The 23,208-nt window shown below is 41.7% G+C and overlaps 1 protein-coding gene and 1 long non-coding RNA gene across 2 annotated transcripts in view; both read right to left on the bottom strand.

Moving 5' to 3' along the window:
* Nucleotides 1–23,208, bottom strand: part of LOC309345265 — a 332,679-nt gene that overhangs the window by 65,825 nt on the left and 243,646 nt on the right. The window lies entirely within an intron of this gene.
* Nucleotides 1–23,208, bottom strand: part of SPRED1 (sprouty related EVH1 domain containing 1) — a 76,087-nt gene that overhangs the window by 31,289 nt on the left and 21,590 nt on the right. The window lies entirely within an intron of this gene.

Below are 23,208 nucleotides of genomic sequence, written 5' to 3'. Positions count from 1 at the left end.
ACACCTGACAGCACTATTCAAACAACTTCAACAACTCTACTTAAATGCACACTTCTTAGCAATTCAGGGGTCTAAATAGGAAAATACTGTATGCTGTGTGGAGACCCCCAATTTAAGCATGCACCTGTATTTTATGATTCCAATGGTTTAGGCAGAGGTTCTGTTTTATAGATGTATAGATATTTCTTCTGAGTGGACTATTCAACATTCCTGGCTTGTCCAAAAATGTTCAGCAGAGTGCTACATAGTGCTGTAGTAAGCCAAAAACCTAGGTGATACACCACTAGGTCTTCAAGAAGTGTTCCCAAAGCTTAGTCCTCGAGCCATTTGCATGAATTCCTGATGGTATTGATAAAAAAAAAATGGATGCTGAGTTAAGAGCTGGACAATTTATTGACTGAAAAAAAGTCAAAACAATGTAAAAAAATCTGGTCTCACCAAACTCAAAATACCAGGGTGTTTGTGACAGCCTTGCATCAGAATGTGTGGCAAGGCAGTATCACTCACTACTGGTAACCACGGCAACAGTGTTGGCAGAAATGGTCCTGTTTGTATTCAGTTGTGCACTGTCTTAATTTGGTAAGAAATGAATGGGTACAGATTGGCTCAAAATACCCCACTGCACTAAAGCCTAAACCAAGTAAAAGATCATTATGTTTGCACATTTGCTTCTTAAGAAGAGCCACTTAAAATTGTCCAGCAAGCTTCTCTTATCACATTTTCAACTCCCCCTTTGCCCTTATAATGGTTAAAAGGAGTTACTTTATTGCTGTTCTACACTAATAGGGGCATGCATGTAAGAGCCTTTTATATCAGAGTTCTAATTACAGGTAGATAGCCGTGTTGGTCTGCCATAGTCGAAACGAAATAAAAAAATTCCTTCCAGCAGCACCTTAGAGACCAACTAAGTTTGTTATTGGTATGAGCTTTCGTGTGCATGCACTCTTCTTCAGATATATCAGAGTACAGTGGATGCTCGGGTTGTGAACGTGACCCGTGCGGGAGGCACGTTTGCAACCCGCAGTGCCGTGTCTGCGCATGCGTGGGTTGCGATTTGGTGCTTCTGCGCATGCGCCAAAACCCAGAAGTAACCTATTCCGGTACTTCCAGGTTTGGCACGGTGCGCAACCTGAAAATGCACAACCCGAAGCGTCTGTAACCCGAGGTATGACTGTAGTCTGAAACAGCCACTATCTCCTCTACCACTGATCAGAATCACACGACACTTCAACAGAAGGAAAACTTTCTTTAATTGATACAGGTTACCTAGACATACCCAAATACTTGTATTTAGATATTTTGCTGTATAGAGTTCCTAGAATTAGCAAGTCTAACTTCTAGCTTTGAGCAGTGGGACTGAAAGAAGTGGTGGAGTCACTGCCACATCCCAAGCTAGTCTCATGCTAGACAGGGTGGAATGTGGGGTGTCCCCCCTTTTCTATTTTTTGCACCAGCTCCTCTCTCTCTCTCTCTCTCTCTCTCTCTCTCTCTCTCACACACACACACACACACACACACGACAACATGTTTCCCTAAAACACATGCAAATGTGGAAAAACTGGAAACAGTTCAAGAATTTGTATAATTTTCACTCTCAACCATCACAAGTTTCAAAGGGTACGGTAATCTATACTGCTAACTCCACTGGAAATCATAATAAATTAATCACTCAGTCTTTGTAATGAGGAAATAGACTCTCATCCTGGTTTAAATGAGTTCCTGATCTGCAACTCATGCGCTACATATTCCTTGGAACTAAATTTCACTGAGGTTTCTTAGGGAGTGTCAAGGAAGTTTTTAAAAGCTCACGTACAGATTTTAGTGTTTCTAGTTTTAGGGGAGTACCATTCTTACTCGAGAAGCCCAAAATCATCATGCTGATTGTCGTGATGGAAACTGTTGTGCAATCACACAGTGAGACAAGATGACAGAGATGGAAGTCAGATCAGAGAAAGATCCTTTACTTCTATAGGCATACCTTCATATAAGCATTTTTAAACTTTTTGTATTCCACCCTTTTTATATAACCCGGTAACTCTTTCTCTGTCTCTCTCAAACTGCGTACTCATGCGAGATAGATCTTTTGCATCAACTGTTTCAAGTGTGCTGTCTAGAGAAACAAGGAGGATCTTAGGGTAGTCTCACAAACTAATGTATGCAAATATATGAGGTGATGTGAAAGTTCTGTGTTGAACACTTGATAAACAGTCATCGTCGTTGTCATCATCATCATCATCATCATCAAAGAAGCTATCCTTTGATTTGGCAGGCCCTATTATGTATGCGCAAATAGCTTTTGTTGCCTTAATGTTTGCAATTTTTCCCCAGAGTCAAGTACCTTTTAGTTTTTTTAAAATAACCCACAGAAGTTTCCAATATGTCAATTAAAGTTACAAAGGTCAGAGTTGAAAGGATTGTATGTATACCTCATCTTTCTAGAATGTCTAGAGGATGTTGAGTTTATTTGTGTTTCTATTCTTTTATCTGACAAGCGTAAGTTTAGGATGTTGACGAATGTCAGTTTTCGCAGAACAAACTAGGAAAAGGAATCCCAAAAATGACATTCTCCCCCTTAAAGCAGGAAAAAGGATCTCCCGTCCTCAACTTCAGAAGGAAAGTAAATTCAGTAAAGTTAATGGTCTATTTTTTCCTCTCTCATGTGAAGCAGTTATACTGAATACTATTCCAGTTTAATCAGGCAAAATGCTATGGATGTGCTTCTATCACCATGAGCTCAAGAGGAACCCAGAAATCCAGAAGAGGAGAAACATGAATTAATGAGCAAACTACTATAAATAGTAAAGGCTTTTTCTTTGCTACAATTCTACTCATAAAATTCATCATTACGTAGAATTGGCTCGCATTTCAGGTAGGATCTATCTATCTACTCAGTCAGTATCTTGAAATATTCGGGTTTGGTGAGAAAGTAATAAGAGGAGTAAAGGAGTGGCAGACCAATTCCACTGCTTGCTTGCACTATAAAGAAAATTCAAATTTGTACCGAGAGACTCTGAATGCAAAGTACTCTTGGCAGGCAAGCTTTTCTTTTGCCTGACTTGTACATGAAGAAAGTATTTCTTCTTCTACTAGGCTTGTTACTGTAAAAACCTGAAACCCATCTTCTGTGATCTTGAGGTGTGGAAGCCTCTGCTGAATAATGAATCTCACACTAGGGCTGTCATTATCATAATCAACTGTTTTCAGCAAAAAATAATTTCACAGATGCACCTCCCTTCTTCCTGAGAGAATCCAACGCAGCAAGTATGAGCACAGAATTCAAATCTGGAAAAGAGTGGGGGCCTGCTAGAACAATATTTCATCTGCCCGCTAGGGAGAATTGAGAACAGGTCATGGGCTCCCTCCCTCCCTCCCTCCCTCCCTCCCTCCCTTTCCTTTCCCAAATCCTGAATGCCAAATCACCACTAGGAAATGCTGCAGTTGTTGGGAAGCAGATCTTTCTGAAACTGCAACATTATGGTTCAACTAAATGCAAGAACAACTTCATTCTGGGTGAATCACAGGAAATAAATTGTGGGGATTTGCCTTGCCATTTTCTATGTGCTTTTGTTGCTTCTGTCTGATCAGTACCTTTTGCAGTTCCCACCTTCAATTCACTCTTTTAATCAGTTCTTAACATTGTGGCCCCACTCTCCCAATGAAGAAGCAGCTCCTTGTACCCCCAAGCCTGCTGTGCTACTTCTATTGAACATATTTAGCAATATCCTTGGTGTGGGTGAAAGCCTTTGAAGAAGAATGAGTTGGCTGACCATATTGCTGTCAATATATTGCTTCTCAACTGCCATCTACCTGGCAAAAGAACACTTGTACATCCCACTCACTCTCAGAAACTCTCAGCATCAGTGGCGTAGCGTGGGTTGTCAGCACCCGGGGCAAGGCAAGTAATTTGCGCCCCCTAACCCGTGGATTTGCGCCCCCTAACCCGTGGATTTGCCCTAACCCCAGATGTTGCGCCCGGTGCGGCCGGCCCCCCCTGCACCCCCCACGCTACGCCACTGCTCAGCATCACCATATTTCTACCTGTGATGCCCTGCTCTGGCTCGCCCAAGTACCTTCTCTCTCCTTCCTTCCTTCCTTCCTTCCTCCCTCTGCCCAAGATTTTCCTTTTCCAGTAATAAAATCAAAACCAAATACTTTGCTCTTTTCCTCTCTCTCCCCTCTTATCTCCTTGTCTCACTTGAAGAGTTGACTACCTGTAGTCCCTGACTCCACAATGACCAAGTGATCCCTTGATCTCCCTACTCCTGATTGCCACCTTCCCCACAATTATCCCACCCTTCACCCTCTTGCTACTACATTTAAATATGCCAGTCTCCACTATGCTCAGAAAACAATCCATTGGCCCTTCCTCCTTCTCCTGCTAATCCCAATTTTCCTCCTCATTTTGCTTTTGGACTACTATGGGTTCCTCTAGTGTTCCATCTGAGTGGAGTTCTCAAAATTGTCTCAAGTCTTTATCTAAAGTACACAAATGTACTTGCTAAAGCGAAATTCTAACCTCTGGCCAGCAAAAAGACAAGTCTCCCGAGAGCAGTCAAAGATAAACAAGGCTACTTTTATTTAGGGAAGGAGGATCTTTATTTAAGGAAGAGGAAGGAAGTGTCTGTTGTCAGCCTGCACCAAGCGGGGGACAGGCCACCAAGAAGCCTATATCCCGGAACAGAAAGTCTTTGTGCTGTGTTTGCTAGATTGTAACCCAATGACAAAGAGGTGCCTTCTTTTAAAAAACAAATAAATCGTATTGATTCCAATTCCATATTAGATGGTTTACAAATGGAACTGTATCATTATAAAAGTTTCCTACATTCCATCACCTTCTAGCCCAGGGTGACCAACAGAACAAAGGCCTGAGATCTGTAGCAAGGACTGGCTTGAGTCTCAGTACCTCCTTCTAAGTTTTACGGGAGCAAAGTAAAGGGGCTGAGGTTTGGGATATACTGTAGTTGGGAGGGGGCAAAACTGGGATTTCCAGGGCCTTTATATCCTCTGTTCCCATGGTGTCCATCAATACTTTTATCCAACTCATAAACGTAAATGACTACCATTAATTTCTATGGGGAAGAAGCACAAAACCCTGGGGAAGCACTGCAAATGCCAACCACCATTAATACCGGTTGGCTCAGCCACTGCCACTGTGAACCAACTGGAATATAAGTGAGGTCCTACTTCTGGTTAAACATTCAATATTTTATACCTCAGGTTTCCTGCTCATAAAGATGACATTTAAGACCTAAAAGGCATGTGCTACAACCCAGCTCGCAAAAGATAAAGAATACTGAGATATGCCTGGATGAAAATCTACATAGTAATAATACATAGACCTTCAGTCAAGAGTGGGATATAAATATATTAAATAAATTGATTTATTTAACTCTCAGTCAAAGAAGTGGAATAGATTCAAGAGGCTTAGTATCCTCCTTCATAGGAGAAAAGCCAATACCACCTCTCCAATATGCCTAAAGATAGCAGCAGTATGATATATCAGGAAAAGAGGAAGTTAGAGAATAAGCAGTCCATTTCACAAAGTTCAGTTTAGATGTAACACACATTCCATCTTCCCTGGTAGACAAGAAGAGGAGATCTGAAACTTCTGCTTCCATTCTAAATGAACAATTGTTTCCACATGTCTGAATACAGAAAACCATGGTTGGGCAGTATTATGTTTTCGGAATAAGTCTGAATCTGAAGCCATGGTTTGCTCCTGGAGTCTGGATATCACAGGGAACTGTGACTTGTTTAAAATGGGAAGTAAATAATTCTAATTTTTCTCCTACAATGGCATGAGAAAAAGGAGAAAGCATGCAAATCTAAAGCTGCATTTACTTTTAATATCCTGTTATGTTACAAGCTAGTGTTTAAAAGCCTAACCAACTTAGGCACTAAAAACATGAGAGATCCCCCTCCTTCCCTATGGGCTCTCTTGGGCGTGATAATCTCTTGGTATTTCTGCTGCCCTCAGAAGTTCAGAGGTGGCAGCGGCCTGGGAGAGCCTATTCTCTGTGGCAGCCCCTACGTTGTTGAATTCCCTCCCCATGGAGATACATCTGTCACCCTCGCTATGCAGTATTCGGTGAAGACACACCTCTTTACTCTGGCCTTTGATGCCTGAGATGTGTGTTTTCAGGACCCACCCTACTCCTGCAACTGTAATTTGTTTTAATCATTTTTAATACTGAATTTTAAACAACAACAACAACAATTTATTATTTATACCCTGTCCATCTGGCTCGGTTTCCCCAGCCACTCTGGGAGGCTCCCAACAGATTAAAAGCAGAATAAAACATCAAATATTAAAAACTTCCCTAAACAGGGCTGTGACAGCATTGTTGTGACATGCTGGTAAAGGGTGAGCAATAAATCTAAATAACAATAACAACAACATACTCTAATGAACAGTGGCCCTCTTGTCTTAGAAGGAGGTATCAAATTTATAAAAGGGAAGACAAACCCAACATTTAAAAATGGAAGCAGCGCTGGGATAAGTTAAAGCTATGATTGATTTATCCACACGGCCTCATAAGAACATACTGTAACAACAGGCCTGAGGTCCATCTAGTCCAGTGTCCTATTTCACATAACGACCAACCAGATCCCTCTGGGAAACCTATAAAAGTAATAGTATTTTTCTGTTGCAGATCCAAGGCAACTGGTATCCATCTGGTTCCTAAACCTCCAAAGCATTTTTTTTTAGTGGGGGAGAGTGCTAAGGGCATGGGGGTGCAAAATGGCAAAAATTACCTCCCTTCCTCTTCTGTTAGTGGAAAGGATCTTCACTGAATCAAAATGCTTGTGCCCATTTAAGGGCACTCACTGGAAACAATTCTTAATTCTCCTATTCTTGCTCTAAATGAGGTGGCACAAGCTCTTACAGATGAGCAGAGGAAAGCGAAAACTCACATTATATGATGGTCATTTTTAACCACTCTTTTTTTTACATTTTCAACTGTTCTTATTTCCACCATTTGCATGTCTCATTTTATCAATTTATACTCACTGAACATGTGCTTACTAGAGAAGCACCTGTGCAAATTTGGTATTATAGTAGAGAAAACAAATGAAAAGCATTTCATTCACAATACAGATTTGTTATTCTTAATATTAATTTCCCAAGCCAGCAGTTCCCAAACTCAGAAATACAAGGCTATGTAACTTTCCCAGCCAATTTACCAAACCTAGAACAAGAACAAGAACATGGACTCTGGCAGACTTGACTGAAGCTAAAGAAAACTGACATTAAAAAAGTACTTTAACAACACCCGGCCTGAAAGGAAATACGTTGTTTTCTAAAAATACAGAATAATTATGTTTAGAAAGTCAGGTGCTCTTCTACTCTCTCTTTCAGAAGAGCTCTCACTGCAAGTTACAGAACTCTGGTTTAATGCAAAAGAAATTCTCACTTAGCATTTGTGGTCAGTTTTAATCATTCGTAATTATTTTTGCCTCTCAGTACCAGAATCTGGCATGGCAGGTACTTTAAAGGTTTTCTTCAGATTAAGGCAACTCTTCCCTGATGAACAGAGTGTTACGATCTTTACACCGTGAATGAGCTTTTGCAAGGCATTTGTGGTCATTTTAACAAGTAAGCCACATTGATTGTATATGGAAGATAACAAAGTAGCAGTGTTAAAATAAACTAAAAGGGAGCAAGGGGAAAGAAAGGAAGCAAAATAATGATGTTTAGAAAAAGATTTTACGGTCAGAAATTAATTACAGTACTGCTCACCACAGCTAGCAAAACAAATGGGATATTTTTACAAGCCAAGATGATTTGCTATGGCAAGTTAACTGTTGTCCTTGTCCATTATAGGTATTTCTTTGACGAGCCTCACCCAGGTGGTGACATTACAGTGCAGCTTGCAGAGGAAAGCAGATATGGTCCAACCACACCCCAACTGCAAAACTGTCACACCTGTTACATTGGCAGCTTTGCTCAATGTTCTGGAGTTGGGGATAGGCAGAACCAGGAGGATGGATGTGGTATCAGGACCACGGTCAGTCAGATGGCCCCATTATTCTTCACTCAAGTGGAGCCCCTTTCACTCAAGGAACACCTGGAAGGGCTTCTGTCTAAACTGCCATTTTGTATGCTGTGTGGTATCATTTATAAGCCAATCAGAAGCTATCAACTGAAGAATTCCATAAACTGAAATCACTTACATTGTATATCCATTGTATATCCTGCTCCATCTCACAGTCCTGAGTAGCTTGCACATATACATTTGAAAAGACAGAATTGCTGGGAGGAAAAATGTGTCTCCAGTTGCCCTTCTTCCTGTGGGCCAAACTATTTGTCCTGTTTTCTCTGTAGTAACAGAGCAGCTGACTGTTGCAGGAGACTTATTTCTGGAAGGGAGAAGGAAGCAGGTTCCTGCGTTTTCCCTCACACATCTCATTATTCAACTCCCTTGCCTTCATGTTAGGCCATTTTAGCCTCCATCCTCTGTATCAGCCTCCCTTAACCTGGTGCCTTCCAGATGTTAAGACTGCAATTCCTATCACCCCCAGTCATTGGCCAAGCTGGCTGGGGCTGATGGGAGTTGTGGTCCAAAACACATGGAGGTTGGCAAAGGCCAGATCAGGGGTAGCCAACATTGTGCCAGCAGAAGCCTTCCCTGCTACCTATAGGCTCTCCAAGTAGGTCTGAAAGAAGAATTATATTGTACCCAACAGATGGGTTGCAGTGCATGTTTCCTTGTTATGTGTGTGCACAACAGTTTCTCCTATTTGCCAATGGGCCCAAAAATATTGGTGAGACTTCCTCTAGATTATTTAAGTCCTCAGCCTGCTTCCTGTATGAGGTTTTAACTATTTAACACGCAAACTGATTATTTTCCCTTCCTGCACAGAAACTGGATTGTGAACTATTTATTTCCCTTAAGGAACCAAATGTTCCAAACCATCAAGCCAGCTCAATCAGTGTTAGTGGTTTCGCTGCCACAAATTTAATACATTATATATAGATGATAGATTATATAGATCTACCGTATATATAGGATGAACAAGCTAATTTATTTTAACTGGAAAATACTTGATCAAAAAGTTCTCCAATTGGGGCACCAGTTTCTTTGTGTTACTTTGGCTGCTAATGTGAGAAAATATTCTTTTCTCTAATATTCTGTTACATTCAACAGACTAGTTGTGTCTGAAAGACAAGTGTCAACGTTAGATGGGATGCTAGCCATCTCTTTGAATCTCTTGATAGAATATAATCTCAATCTTCTTTCATCAGCTATGTGGAGGAATCCTTACCCAGATTGAAACAGTGTGTGTGGTCAACTCCTTCACCACTTCATATGTTAACTCACATAAAGGGGGTCCACACAAAGAAAGGGGTGGTTAAGCCCCACATCCTATAACAGGTGGCTTCCTGCCGACACGCCCACATTAGACCCAGATGTCTATAGGGGGAAAGCCTATGCACAAAATACATGAAGGAGCTTTCGTCCTGTGACGTTTTCCTGCTGAACCTCAAGCTGCTATTTGCAGCAAAAAACAGTCTGGTGTCTGGTGTGTGTGTGTGTGTGTGTGTGTGTGTGTGTGTGTGTGTTCAAACAGCACAAGTGAGGGAAGGTAATTTCTAAATCCTCTGGCTGTGCTTATTCACTGGCTAGAGCTCCTGCAGCATGGCATTAATACAGATCAAACAGGGCTGTTGCAAGGATAAATATGGACATATGTGAAGTGCTCTTGGAATGTGCTGGTCAATGCTAGGTATTTATTATTCTCCTTTTCTCCCAGCTAAACCTGCCTATCTGTGTGGTAAACAATAGCTACCCACCAGGCAGATGACCCAAATGAGACCTTGGTGGCCTTGGCCTCTACTGTCCTCCGTTTCCACCTTGCACAGTGCCTTTCATGCCACCCCTAATTTACTTTCTCACTGCAGTTGCCGCTTACAACCCCATCAGTCTCTCTTCCCATGACGCTGAGAGTGAGACACCAGTTACCGAAAAGAAGCCACCAAGATAACAGAGCCCTTCCTCTTTTCACTGGGACTTTTCTGCAACCCAAGTGCTGATCTCAGCAAAGGGAGGCCAGTTGTGCAAGAGAGGCCGTGGGAAGGGAGATGGCAAACAAGGGAGGAAGGGAGCACCTGCACTAAAAGAATCTTTAATATCCCTTTGACCCCTGCACAGATATAAATGTGAAAGTCACTACGAACTTCTCTTTTGCAGTTTGTTGGCACTGAATCGGGAGGAGGAGAGGAAGTAAATGTTTAAAGCAGGACATAGGTGAAAGTGACTTGAGAAATACTGATCGGTTCTTCATTAAACTAAAACAACGTTCCAGTTACAGATAGGTAGCCGTGTTGGTCTGTCATTTTTTTTTTTTTTTTTTTTTTTATTTATTTTGTTCTAAAACAACGTGGCACTCTTTATTTATACAGATATCTAATGTTAGTTCCCCAGGCTATTTTACATGTAGAAGGCAAGGAAGCATACATTTTTTAAGGTGCCTTGGTATATTTATGTCTGTTTACAGAGCCCAAGTCATTCTTTGTATGAGCTTCTCACACACCAGGAAATACACACCAAATCAAACAGTTAAATGCAAATACTCAAATGTAAATATGGCAGACAAGATCATATTGCTTAAACAGTTCCAGCCGCGGCAATAGCTAGGTTATGTAACGAGCATTAAAACTACCTCAAATTTAGAGGTCCACAACACAGAGGGTAAAACATGTGCTATGACCACAGAACATTCAAGGTTCAATCCCTGGCATCTCCAGAAAGACCTCTTTCTGAAAACTTGGATCTCTGTGGGTTGGAGACACTTTCCTCCAGTGATTTCACTTCCACTTACAGGATTGGTTCCAAATAATAGAAATGTTGACTGTGCCCCAATCCCATGAAAGCTGGTCTGTGGAATGCCACAGGTATTTAACACCTGTGTGAAGCTACTGGGGGCCATCATTAGATCTAGAACTAAGAGACACTGGTATGCTGATGGGACCCAGCTCAGTTTCTCTGCAACATCTGAATTAGAGGTCATGCACATCCTAAACCAGTGTCTGGATGCAGTTATCTGTTGGATGAAGGCTAATAGATCCATTTCAGTCCGGTTTCCGTCCTGGTTTTGGGACCGAGACGGCTCTGGTTGCCCTAACAGATGATCTCCGTACACAACTGGATCGAGGCGGGTCAGGACTGCTGATCCTTTTAGATTTATCAGCGGCCTTTGACATGGTCGATCATGATCTTTATGCGACCCCTTGCCCAGATTAACCGGAGCTTTGGGCTGGGCTGTCACTAGTATGCTGATGACACTCAGCTCTATCTGCTGATGGATGGCCATACCGACTCGGCCTCGAACACACTGACCAGATGCTTGGAAGCTGTGGCTAGATGGTTTCGTGAGAGCCGATTGAAACTAAATCCTTCAAAGACAGAGGTCCTATGGCTGGGTCGGGAAGGCATGGGGATGAGGGACCAACTCCCTTCTCTTGCGGGGGCCCAATTAGTGCCATTGCCTTCCGTTAAGAGTTTGGGTGTAATCCTTGACGCCTCCCTTTCCATGGAGGTGCAAGTTACAGCAACAGCCAAGGCGACATTTTTCCACCTTCGCCGCATCAAGCAGTTGGTCCCTTACCTTTCCCGCCCCGACCTGGCCACAGTGATCCATGCGATGGTCATCTCCAGGCTTGACTACTGTAATTCGCTCTACGCGGGGCTGCCCTTGAAGCTGTCCCAGAAACTCCAGCGGGTGCAGAATGCTGCAGCGAGGCTCCTCACGGGGTGTCTGCCATGGGAGCATATTCACCCAGTGCTTTTCAAACTGCACTGGCTCCCGGTAGAGTACAGGGTCAGATTTAAGGTGCTGCTTTTGACCTTTAAAGCCCTTCACGGCCTAGGACCCTCGTACCTACGAGACCGCCTCTCCCGGTATGCCCCACGGAGAGCCTCAAGGTCCATAAATAGCAACACCCTAGTGGTCCCGGGCCCTAAGATAGTTAGATTGGCTTCAACCAGAGCCAGGGCCTTTTCAACTCTGGCTCCGGCCTGGTGGAACGCTCTGCCTCATGAGACCAGGGCCCTGCAGGATCTGATTTCTTTCCGCAGGGCCTGTAAGACAGAGTTGTTCCGCCTGGCCTTTGGCTTGGAGCCAATTTGATTCCCTCCCTCTCTTTCTTTTTTTCTTTCCTTCTCCTCCTGCGTTGAGGCTACATTTTATTTTAATGTTGTATTTTAATTTTGTTTTTAAGTTGTAATCATTCAACTTGTTTTTATTATTGCTTGTAAGCTGCTCTGAGCCCGGCCTTGGCTGGGGAGGGCGGGGTATAAATAAAAAATTAATAATAATAATAATAATAAACTGCAAATGAATCTTAGCAATAGATGGTTCATTCCCAGGTGTGGGAATTGGGCTGTGCACCTGCACCTGTGCACCTCCTCTGAAGGAGCAGGTATGCAGTTTGGGTGTGCCCCTAGATCCATCACTGTCACAAGATGCCCAGCTGACCTCACTGGCTTTGAGCACTTATTATCAACTTTGGCTACAACAGTTACTGGACAAGGACAACCTTGTCATGGTGGTCCATGCAGACCTCACTGTGATGTGCTGTACACAATCTAGATTACTGTAATGCACTGTATGTGGGGCTCACCTTGTGCCTAATTTGGGAGCTGCAGCTAGCACAAAATGAAGCTGCTTTGGAGCACAGTGAAGCACACAATTTTGGGTTGCAGATGCACTTGTGTTGAAACATCTGCACTAGGTGCCTATTAGCTACCAAGTTTTGATGTTGACATTTGAAACTCCAAACAACTTGAGACCATGGTACCTAGAAGGCTGCTTCCTCCAGACTACACTGGGCCTTAAGATCTTCCAAGAAAACCTTGCTGGCCACTTTGTGACCAGTGGATTGTCACTTGGTGACAATACAGAAATAAGCTTTCTAAATGCCTCTTAAAGACATATGTGTTTACCCAGTGGTTTCCCCCCCCCCCCTAAAAAAAATGTTTAGGGGTACTCTCATTTTCCTACTCATATTGAAATACTGCCTCTCAATGAGGCCAAACTTAAGATTCACAAAATATTTAGGGGTATGCATACCCCTGTGTCTCCCCAGAAAAAAAGCACTGTGTTTACCCATTTTGGCTTCTGGACTCTGATTCCTAATTTTTAATACAACTTTTTTATATACTCAGTTTTATTTATAGTTTTATTCTACTTTGGAAAAGTTTTTGATTGCTCTGTTTTACATGCATTTATATTGATTTTATTATGCTTTATGTAAGCTGCTTAGCTGTTTCTTTTTATATTAAGCGGCATATAAATTTTAGAAATAAACAACAAAAAGTGGTACAGTGTTATTACTTGTATACTGAAGTGGCAGACACTAAAAGTTGACACTTTTAGAGACTGCTGACTGCTGCTTCACACTTCATTGGGCAAGAGAAGAAAACTATTTTGCTGAAGAATATGGAGGGATGGTAAGAAGTTGTGAGGATGGGAAAAGGTAAACTATCAGCCCACCTCAATTGTTGACTTACCTGAGCCTGGATATATTAAAATGCACTGGAAAGCAGTTAATATCAATCAATATGATTTTTTTTAAAAAAACAGCCAAATTAGGGGGGGAAAACCCACTAACAGATGAAACTACAGAAATGTGCACAAACGGTTTTAATAGTACATGTTGCAAATTCAAAGACTAGTGTCTTCCACAAGAGCAAATACACTGTCTCTACTTGTTTTATAGCCACAACTTCAACCAGATACTATTTTCAAGCAAGTTAATTTACCATCTGCATTTTTCCAGTTTATACACAGGCTGGTGCATGCTGAAGCATTCCCCCCCCCCCCATCAGTGACATGAAAGGAAATTAGAGTGTACATATTTGATTGCATGTTTCTATACAACATCACACACCTACATGGCATTCTCCAAAATGTGCACTTGCTGTAACTGTCTGAAGTAGGGAGCAATTAAACCAGTAGCTGTTCACTTTTTACAATGGAGGTGCAGTCACAATTTATATGGAAAGTGCATAAACCTACACTGAGCCTGGATAATTCATCCAGTGTAATACATTTCAGAATGCATAAAGCAGCACTATTTAATAGCGCTGATGGTTTGTTGTCTCTGGCTCGTCTCTAACACACACTGGTTTTCTCTACATTTAGTTTTGCTATTTCCTAACTTGTTTTCTTCCCGAAAACGGAAATATAGGTTCACTTGTATAAATAAATATACGGACCACCACAAGACATCCTGAAGCCCTTTCACTACAGTGTATCTAGTATTTCAGTTGGTACTGTGGAATGGTCTACTTGTAACACAGGAACAAACAAGGAACTGAATTTTTTAAATTCAATACAGGGGCTCTGGTCAACTGTGTTTAGAAAACATGCATTTCTATGAATAGAACTACTCATATGTAAACATAATTTAGGTTTTTCTTCTCTTAGGACACAGCTAAATCAAGGTAAGGTAGTAAAAGCTATCACTCTAATGAATTACATGATCCCGTTTGGGGGGAGAAACCCTGATGGGTAATCTTACTCCATCAGACGGATGGGGGAGGATGAGATCCCTTCCAGTTGGTTCTGGATCTCTCAGTGGTTTCATGAGGAACAAATATGGTGTCCTTCTGGGTTGCATTGCTATAATGGAACTGTAAAGGTAAAGGTACCCCTGCCCGTTCGGGCCAGTCTTCCTAGACTCTAGGGTTGTGCGCTCATCTCACTCTATAGGCCGGGAGCCAGCACTGTCCACAGACACTTCTGGGTCACGTGGCCAGCGTGGCAAGCTGCATCTGGCGAGCCAGCGCAGCACACGGAACGCCATTTACCTTCCTGCTGGTAAGCGGTCCCTATTTATCTACTTGCACTTAAGGGTGCTTTCGAACTGCTAGGTTGGCAGGCGCTGGGACCGAACGACGGGAGCGCACCCCGCCGCGGGGATTCGAACCGCCAACCATGCGATCGGCAAGTCCTAGGCGCTGAGGTTTTACCCACCGTGCCACCCGCGTCCCCTATAATGGAACTGTAGGGGCATTAATTTGCAGTGGTTCCAGTACTTCTATTGGAAAAGATCTCAGAAAATTGTGTCGGGAGACGTGTCACTCACATCAGTGGCCTTTGGCTTGCAGGTTGCCACAAGGAACTACTTTGTCTCCCATGCTATTTAAATGAAACTGATAGGTGAGGTAATCCTAAGGTGTGGGATACAATGCCTTGAGTATATAAGACCACACCCAATTCTCCCTCTTTTCCATTTGACCCTAGGGATGCAGAGAATATCTTTAAAAGATGTCTCAGGTCTCACTGATGGTTTAGAGAAGGGAGAACAAACTCAAAGTTAATCTAAACAATACAGAGCTGCTGGTTGAGAACATGGGTGATTCTGCAGTATGTGTACCTCCTGCATTAGATGGAGTTGCATGCAGTATTAGAAATTCGCCAGGCACCATATGCATTTTGGGACTGGTGCAGGTCCAACTGCAACTATGTGGAGATCTCTGGGTGCCAGGTTGGTGTCTTGAAATATCCATCTGTCTAGCCCCTCCAGCTTTCTTAAATAGGTAAGCAGAAGAGTTAATTTTCTGCATTTATACCCATCCTTTTCTTCAAGGAGTACATGGTTCACCCCCCTCCACAGTTAATCCCTACAACGACCCTGTGAGGTAGGTTAAGAGGCTGTGACTGGCCCAAGGTCACCCACCCAGTGAGCTCCATGACTGAGTGGGGGTTAGAACCCTGATCTCCCAGGTCCTAGTCCAATACTCTAACCACCACACCACACTGGCTTCCTAGAGTACTTCTGCTATGGGGAAGCTATATAAATGAAGTAGATAAATAAATATAATGAAAGCAAAATGTCACTTAGAGAAGGATCTGAAATATTTCCCTTGAAGCTTGTACAGTGGTACCTCAGGTTAAGTACTTTATTCATTCCAGAGGTCCGTACTTAACCTGAAACTGTTCTTAACCTGAAGCACCACTTTAGCTAATGGGGCCTCCTGCTGCTGCCGCACCGCCGGAGCAAGATTTCTGTTCTCATCCTGAAGCAAAGTTCTTAACCTGAGGTACTATTTCTGGGTTAGCGGAGTCTGTAACCTGAAGCGTATGTAACCTGAAGCGTATGTAACCCGAGGTACCACTGTATTTGTTTTACAGTATTCTGGATTCTTTTATTTGATGTATTAATGTGTTGTATTGAGTTTGAGATTTTTTTCTTTTAATTATAAAGCAGCAGCAATAACAACAAATTATTTCATTGCAAAAAAAGGTACCTAGTGATTCTGTTGTAACATTACGGTGCCATTTGGCAATTAGCTTATATATCTGAGTTTCTAACACTAGCTGTATACATCCTAAAGACTCACATTTGCAGCTTGGATATTGTCTTGGATCAAACTGCTCCTAAATGCCCACAAAACTGCAGTGTCCAAGAGCACTTTCACTTTTTAATCTTTTTTTAATAGGAAGTTTATTGCTTTTCAGTGTATAAACCCAAGTGCACTTTCCTATAGTATAGACTGATATGCCAGCTGCAACCTTTCCAGATAAGAATGGCTTAAGCCTTGGTAATTCATTCCTTAAGTCACATAGAAACTAAATTACTGCAGTGCACTCTACATGGGACTGCCTTTGAAGAGTTATCAGAAACTGCAACTGATTCAGAACATAGGATCAAGAAGACGCAGCGAGCTAGAGGGAACATATAATGAAAATATTTTAAAAGGTTCATTGGCTTTCATGCCAGATTCAAAGTGCTAGTCTGAACTTGAAAGTCCTGGGTCTGAATAACTTAAGAACCACCCCTTTCAAAAGGAACCTACATGTAATTTGAGATCTTTCTCAGAAGCCCTGCACCTTGCCCCTCTGTCATCTGGAACATGGTGGAAAATAGCCCAAAGCGGGAACTTTTGAGCTGTGACACACTGTGGAACTCCCCCCGCCCTCGCTTTCAAGATGTTCACTCTGCCCATCTTTCCTGGTTTTCAGACACTAGGCAAACTGATTCCTTAGCAGTGCACCCTATAAGTTGCTTTTAAATTTCTATCCCAACCTTTCTCTCAAAGGAGCTCAGAAAAGCAACTGAAACAGCGAAACAATATATTTAAGTTTTTTTTATTATTATTTTAAAAAAAGCTTTAAAAACATTTAACACATTTTAAAATTTAAAAAAAGTTATATAACTTCCCAGTGAATAATATCAAGGTCAAAACCAGGTGAAAACTCACAGTGAAGTTGTTACAGTAAGTGCCACATTTTTAACCAATGCTTTTTTTCTAGGGGAAAAAGGTGCCAGTACTGCGTACCTTTGAGTACCCTCAGGGGGAAAAGCACTGGTTAAAACTGACATTTCTAATGTCTGGTGGTACATGCTACAGATGGGGCTATATTAATAGCACACCCCGCCCCCCTCAAAATAATTAATTGTGGATGTGTCTCAAAATCAGAATTTCTTGACAAATGATTCAGTTGTTTATCAACCCAATTATACATGCTACTATTCCTATAGACACAATTATTAATAAGAGATATGAAGGGTCTCATTTGGTAGTTATAATCATTTGGTAGTTATATTCTGTAAGTGACACCACAGTAATTATCAAAAATATTCATAGCAAAACTTTCAAAAAGAGGCACTGACATTTGAGATTTTGCTTGCTTAAATTAAACTTGTATATTACTTGTATGTCATGCAAAACAAGAGTAAACATTCTTGATTTCTGGAAAGAATGGAGTAAATATGTGAAATATTACTGTTTACAGAGAAACTAACAGGATGCTTGACAAAGATGTAGGAACTTAGCAGATTAATAACAAATAGTATGTTTTTCATTATGGCAATTTAAGTAATCCCCTAATTTATATATAACAAAAGATGATTGAATTCCAATAAAAAGACACCATGCAAAGTTTATGCTTTTCCAGAGTGCCTCTGGGGCCTTGCAAGTATGAAGGGATTCTTTTGCTTGGCTGTTTGTTTTTTTTAAAACTGCTAATCAATGAGTTAATTAACGTTTGCCTCTGTTCTGCTCTTTGCTGTTGTGTTCTCTTTTGTTTTGATTATTGTTTTAAAATCATACTTGGGTTTCAAATTTGTAAGCTGCCTTTTCATTCTTTTCACTTCAAAAAGCAGGAGATAAACATTTTAAGGAAATAAACATCTCTTTCCTCCGTCGCTTCAGCCTTAAAATGACAAGGAACTGACCAATTTAGGTTTTAAGGGCCTTGTTTTCCTTTCCAAAGAGGGCCTTCCAAATATACCACAGGTACATTTGAAGACATAGACACACAAAAAAACACACATCAAGCACAATATTTACAGCACATATACACACATTATATTCTTTAAAACTTAAAAGTGGTGTAGGAGCAAATTCTGTGGAGATGCACACACCCCACTCTGCACAAACTGAAGTAAGCGTCTGATTTTTGCAAGGAACCACAATGGTGACCACAATGCTGAATGAGCACTTTCAACTTCTACCCTGGCATTGTTCTTTATGAAAGTAAAATTCATTTTCAGCTGGAAAACAAACCTCCTAATTACCGATAGTCTGTAATCATCTTGAATTATAAATGTGTGCAAAACAATAAAGGAGTTAAGATGCACATACAATGGAGTGCTAGTTTTCTGGAAAACTTGAGATAGAAAATTCACAAATTAAACCCCCCCCCCAAATATACACAACGCCACATGCTCCCCCCCCCCATTTCCATTCCACTTAGTCATGTCTCAGCCTTTCTTAAAACTACAGTAGGGGGTTGAGAGCTCGCCTTCATTCTAGAGAGCGCTTCGCCGTAGTACATAAAAACTTCAATGGTCCATCTGGTGTGTTCCTTCATTCCAAGAGAGGAAAGGAAAGCTCCCCTACCAGCACACTTTGAAAAGAAGGAAATGTAGATGTCTGTCTTCCCGTTTCTGCCACCACAACTCATTATACACAACAGCGAACGCTGGATGAGGGGGAGGCGAAGACATACACCACGGCACCAGGGAGAAACTGCTACATAAACTTTGCTTACAGTTGGGATTTTTACAGCTATGAAACTTTACTGCCATCCAAATTACTTTCTGCTTTCTAACACTATACAAACAGGCTTCTAGCAGGCCATAAAGCTACATCCAGCAAATATCCCATGGTAGACAGCAGGAAACAACCTTGTGCAGCGGAGTCTCTGCAGATCAGAAAGCTACCCACGTGAATAACAGAAAACAGACCACAAGTTCACATACACCTATCAGGAAAGGTGTCTTAGCCCTGCCTTCCCAGCCTCAGTGCGAACACTTCCCTGAGATGAATGTCTTCTTACTTACAATGGAGAGAGTATCCATTTTACTTGGAGATTGAGAGTCTCATATTCATGTTATTCCTTAACTGAGAGCTGCTGAAAGACTACATCTTCCTGTGGTGGCACAAGGTCATATCACCTAACTTCAAGTTTACACAGAAGCCCAAACTGTGGTTCTTTCCAAAACCAATTGCTTTGGGAAGAGTTCTTCCCATGTGCTCTGGGGCTTCTCAAATCACCCTGTCATACTGGGAAGAGTGGTGCTGCGGTGGTCACGTGGCTACTGAACGTAAGTGACTCTAATGTTTCCAAAGTGTTTTTCTGCATAGAATTCATAACAGGTATGAACACAAAAACATAGATGTATACAAATGCAATGGGGGAGGGGGGAGAATTTTTCCTACTCATTGGGTTTAGTCCCATTAGGAATTCTTTTGTCAAATAAGGGTGCAATAATCTAACCAAGGCTGGTCTGAACTGGACCTCTGGGCCCTTCTACCCAAGTAACAAGTGCCTGAGATATTGACAACTTGCAGAATGTATCCTGCTGTTGCCTAGCAACTCCTGTTACCAAGGAGCTCAGTTCAGCTGGAACTCTGTACATCCCCCGTCCAAGAGTATGCGTATAAATTGGCTTTGCTCCGAGCAACGAGAGCATCACTGTGGTCACCAGGGAAAGCCCTCATGGTTTAAGCTGGCATAAGCAGTAGGCACATGGCAGTCACAAGGAGGTTATATCATGTCCCATAAACTCTGGAATCTACTACAACATCTACCACAAATAGTGCCCCAACATTCTTACTTCTCTCTCCTGTTTTCCCTCAATCTCATCTACCTCTGGGTCACAGAATCATAGAACCGTAGAGTTGGAAGGGACCCTGAGGATCATCCAGTCAACGTCTCGCAATGCAGGAATCTCAACTAAAAAGCATCCATGATAGATGGTCATGTGAGAAGGAGAAACTACTACTTTACATACCACCTTTCTCGAGTCCTGGTTCTTTTGTGTTTCCTGCACCAAAGCTGGCTCTCCAAGACTCTGCCTCATAATTCCTGATTAAGTGACTCTGCCTCTAGTCTCTCCCCTCTGTCTTAATAACTAAGTACACAGTCCAGGCAATGGGTGAATGACTCTCCTCTGTACAATGTTCTTAACCCTTTGTATTCTGTAGTGGTGTTTCTGCAATTTTAATATTTATTGATAGCCTGCCTTTTTCCTTCACAGGGACTCAAGGTGACTTACAGCTAACATAGAAACAGTTAAAAACATAGAGAGAAAAGCAATCATTAAAAAACAATTAAACATCAAAAGAGTTTTTGTATATAGATAGATATTAATATATAGATCTATTCAAACGATGCTCCAAGCTGCGAAGCTGCTTTTGTTGCTTCTAACTCATGTTATATTGGCATGTTGTCACCTTTAAACCTTCATTAATTTATAAAAACTACAATAGCAGCAATGCTATTCCTCTGGAGAAAACACACTAATATTTGTTTGTGCTAAATCTCCCAAAATAAGCAAGATTATCAAAGCTAATGCAATTTTGCCTGTGTGTACAACCATTGTCTAAAGATCCCAAGAATAATATTCCTAACTCCTCTACATTAACTTTTAAGTGTGCAAGGCATGTTTTCATGATACATGAGGCCAGCACTCTAGCAGATCTGCTAACAGTATGTCAGTAGTCTTTGTACCTTTGTCCCTGCAAAATGGTTAGCCTGACCTGGGATTCAACTGCCATGGGTAGAATGGTAGTGCTGGTCAGATAAAATAAACTATTTCCTAGGCTCTTGTCATCCAAAATATATCACTGAAGATAATGCAAAAATGAACCAGGCTCTGAGAATATAGGAAAGTAAAGCAACATGTAGGCTTTTTTTGAAGAATAAAAAAAGTTTGTTTTTCATGCATCTGTACTGAGAAATTTCAATTTGGCAGAACAACTGAACAAAGAGAAAGAATGGGTGTAAAAAAGATTAGTCATAGGAAATGTGGGCTTGTGCTTATGCAAAGTGGCCTCCATGGTTTAAATTGATTCACCCCCCCATGCTGCACGCCCCCCCCCAGTGTCACATTCCACACCATTTTGGAGGGTTGCACAAATATCAGGAGCTTTCCAGAGGGCACAGAAGGCTGCAGAGAGAAGTAGGTGAGGAGGCCCCATGGCACAAACAGAGTCCTGCAGTACTTGTTTGGATTCAAACTATTATTTCTGATACTTAACAGCAAGGCAGATTTTTAAGTGTAAAGCAGTGGTGTGCGGTGGAAAATTCCTACGGAAAATTTTCTATTTCATAAGTTCATTAGCAACAATGGATGGACTCTAGTTGCAATTCTGGGGGTGGAAGGCGGGGTATTCCTGGGCCGTTTCAATGTTCTTAGCACCGTTTACTAAATAAAAGTATATTAAACAGGCCAAATTAGTTTGCTCTTATAAAATGTTCAGGTGCTGAGTTTCTTTCTGACACAAATCACCCTAGTTTTCATAGGAAACTTCTTCTGATTCAATCCACTCCCTGCAAACAACAACAACCCCACCATCACAGGTGTACGGCTCATAGGGGGTTTACCCTTGGCATAGGGGCTTCACTCCACAAGGATCCCTCTCACAACAAAAAGAAGAGGGAGGGAATCAACATGCTGTGGCGAATGCTCTGCGCTGTCCAGTGCCCTGATAGGGATGCAAATTGTCCATCTCTAGCCATCTGCTAGCTCATCTGATAAGATAAAGGGTGATAACCGCCTCCTCAGCTCATACGCACCAATCAGTTGAAGAAGAAGCAGTTTGCCTGTGCTAGCAAGAGTGTAGGGTGGCTGCACCCCCTATTAGCATGAGTCCCTGGAAGGCTCAGGCCAACAAAGGTTAACCAGCCATGGCATAGTCCAAAAAACACTGCTGCCACAAACACAGGCCAGCAAGAGACAGTTCCAATGACAAACATACCACTTGTCTGCACCTCACTATCTGAAAAGATATCAGAGTTTTAAAACCTTGTGGCCAATAGGTCTGCTCCTGGGTATAGAAACAGAGGACTGTATTACAGTCCCAGCAATGCCCCTACATGATTTCTTAACATTGACAACTCCTCTCCTCTTTGCTTAGCAACTAGGAGGAAAACCTACTTGTCTAATAGTTAACTAGCTGCACAATATTGTTACATAACATTTCTAAATCTATTCTGTATTACTGAAACACTGCACTTTAACACTAATAAAAGGAGGTTTTGGTTTAATGCTTGTGCCTAGTTTAAATTACATTGGGCTGAACTCCTGGTACTTCAGTATCAAATTGCACCTTTTCCACATATATACAGTATACATAACCAGCCTTAAACACCACACCCACCCATGTTCTGAAGGTCTCAGGAAGATGAACTGTTTCTCGTAAGTGGAGAGATTTTAAAAATACTAACTTGAACATTTGGCCCACATATTACATTTCCCAAGTACTGGCAGAGGGTATCCATGCAAGCTAATAAGATTTCAAAGTATTCTGGACATGCATTTCCGAAAGTAAAGGACACTGTCTGCTGGGAAGGGTTTCTGTGTGAGCTGCATTGAATTGCACAAGAGCTCCAACTCCCATCAATATAAAAAGGGAACAATATGTCTGTGTGTCGCAATGTCGTATGGAATGCAAGTGGGTCATCTAGCTTTAAAACCCAATTCTGCCACTAAGCTGACAGAGTACATTATCATTACACTTCTTATCCTTTCAATAACTCTACAAATTACTGTTTTATTAAGAGGCAAAACAGGTGATTCTGGTATAATATGCCTAGTAATATATATTTATGAAAATATTTATACTTGGTCCCAAAAGGGACCCCCGATGATCGGTCCTGTAACAAACGTTTCACAACAGAATGTTCCACTGACGGGATCTCAGCTTGCCACAGCAAGCACACTCACATCTCGGAAGGTGTTTT

Source organism: Podarcis erhardii, assembly GCF_964252035.2.
Source record: "Podarcis erhardii genome assembly, chromosome: 1".
NCBI lineage: Eukaryota > Metazoa > Chordata > Lepidosauria > Squamata > Lacertidae > Podarcis > Podarcis erhardii.
Note: the sequence above shows the minus strand (reverse complement) of the source record. Positions and strands in the feature narration are given on the sequence as shown.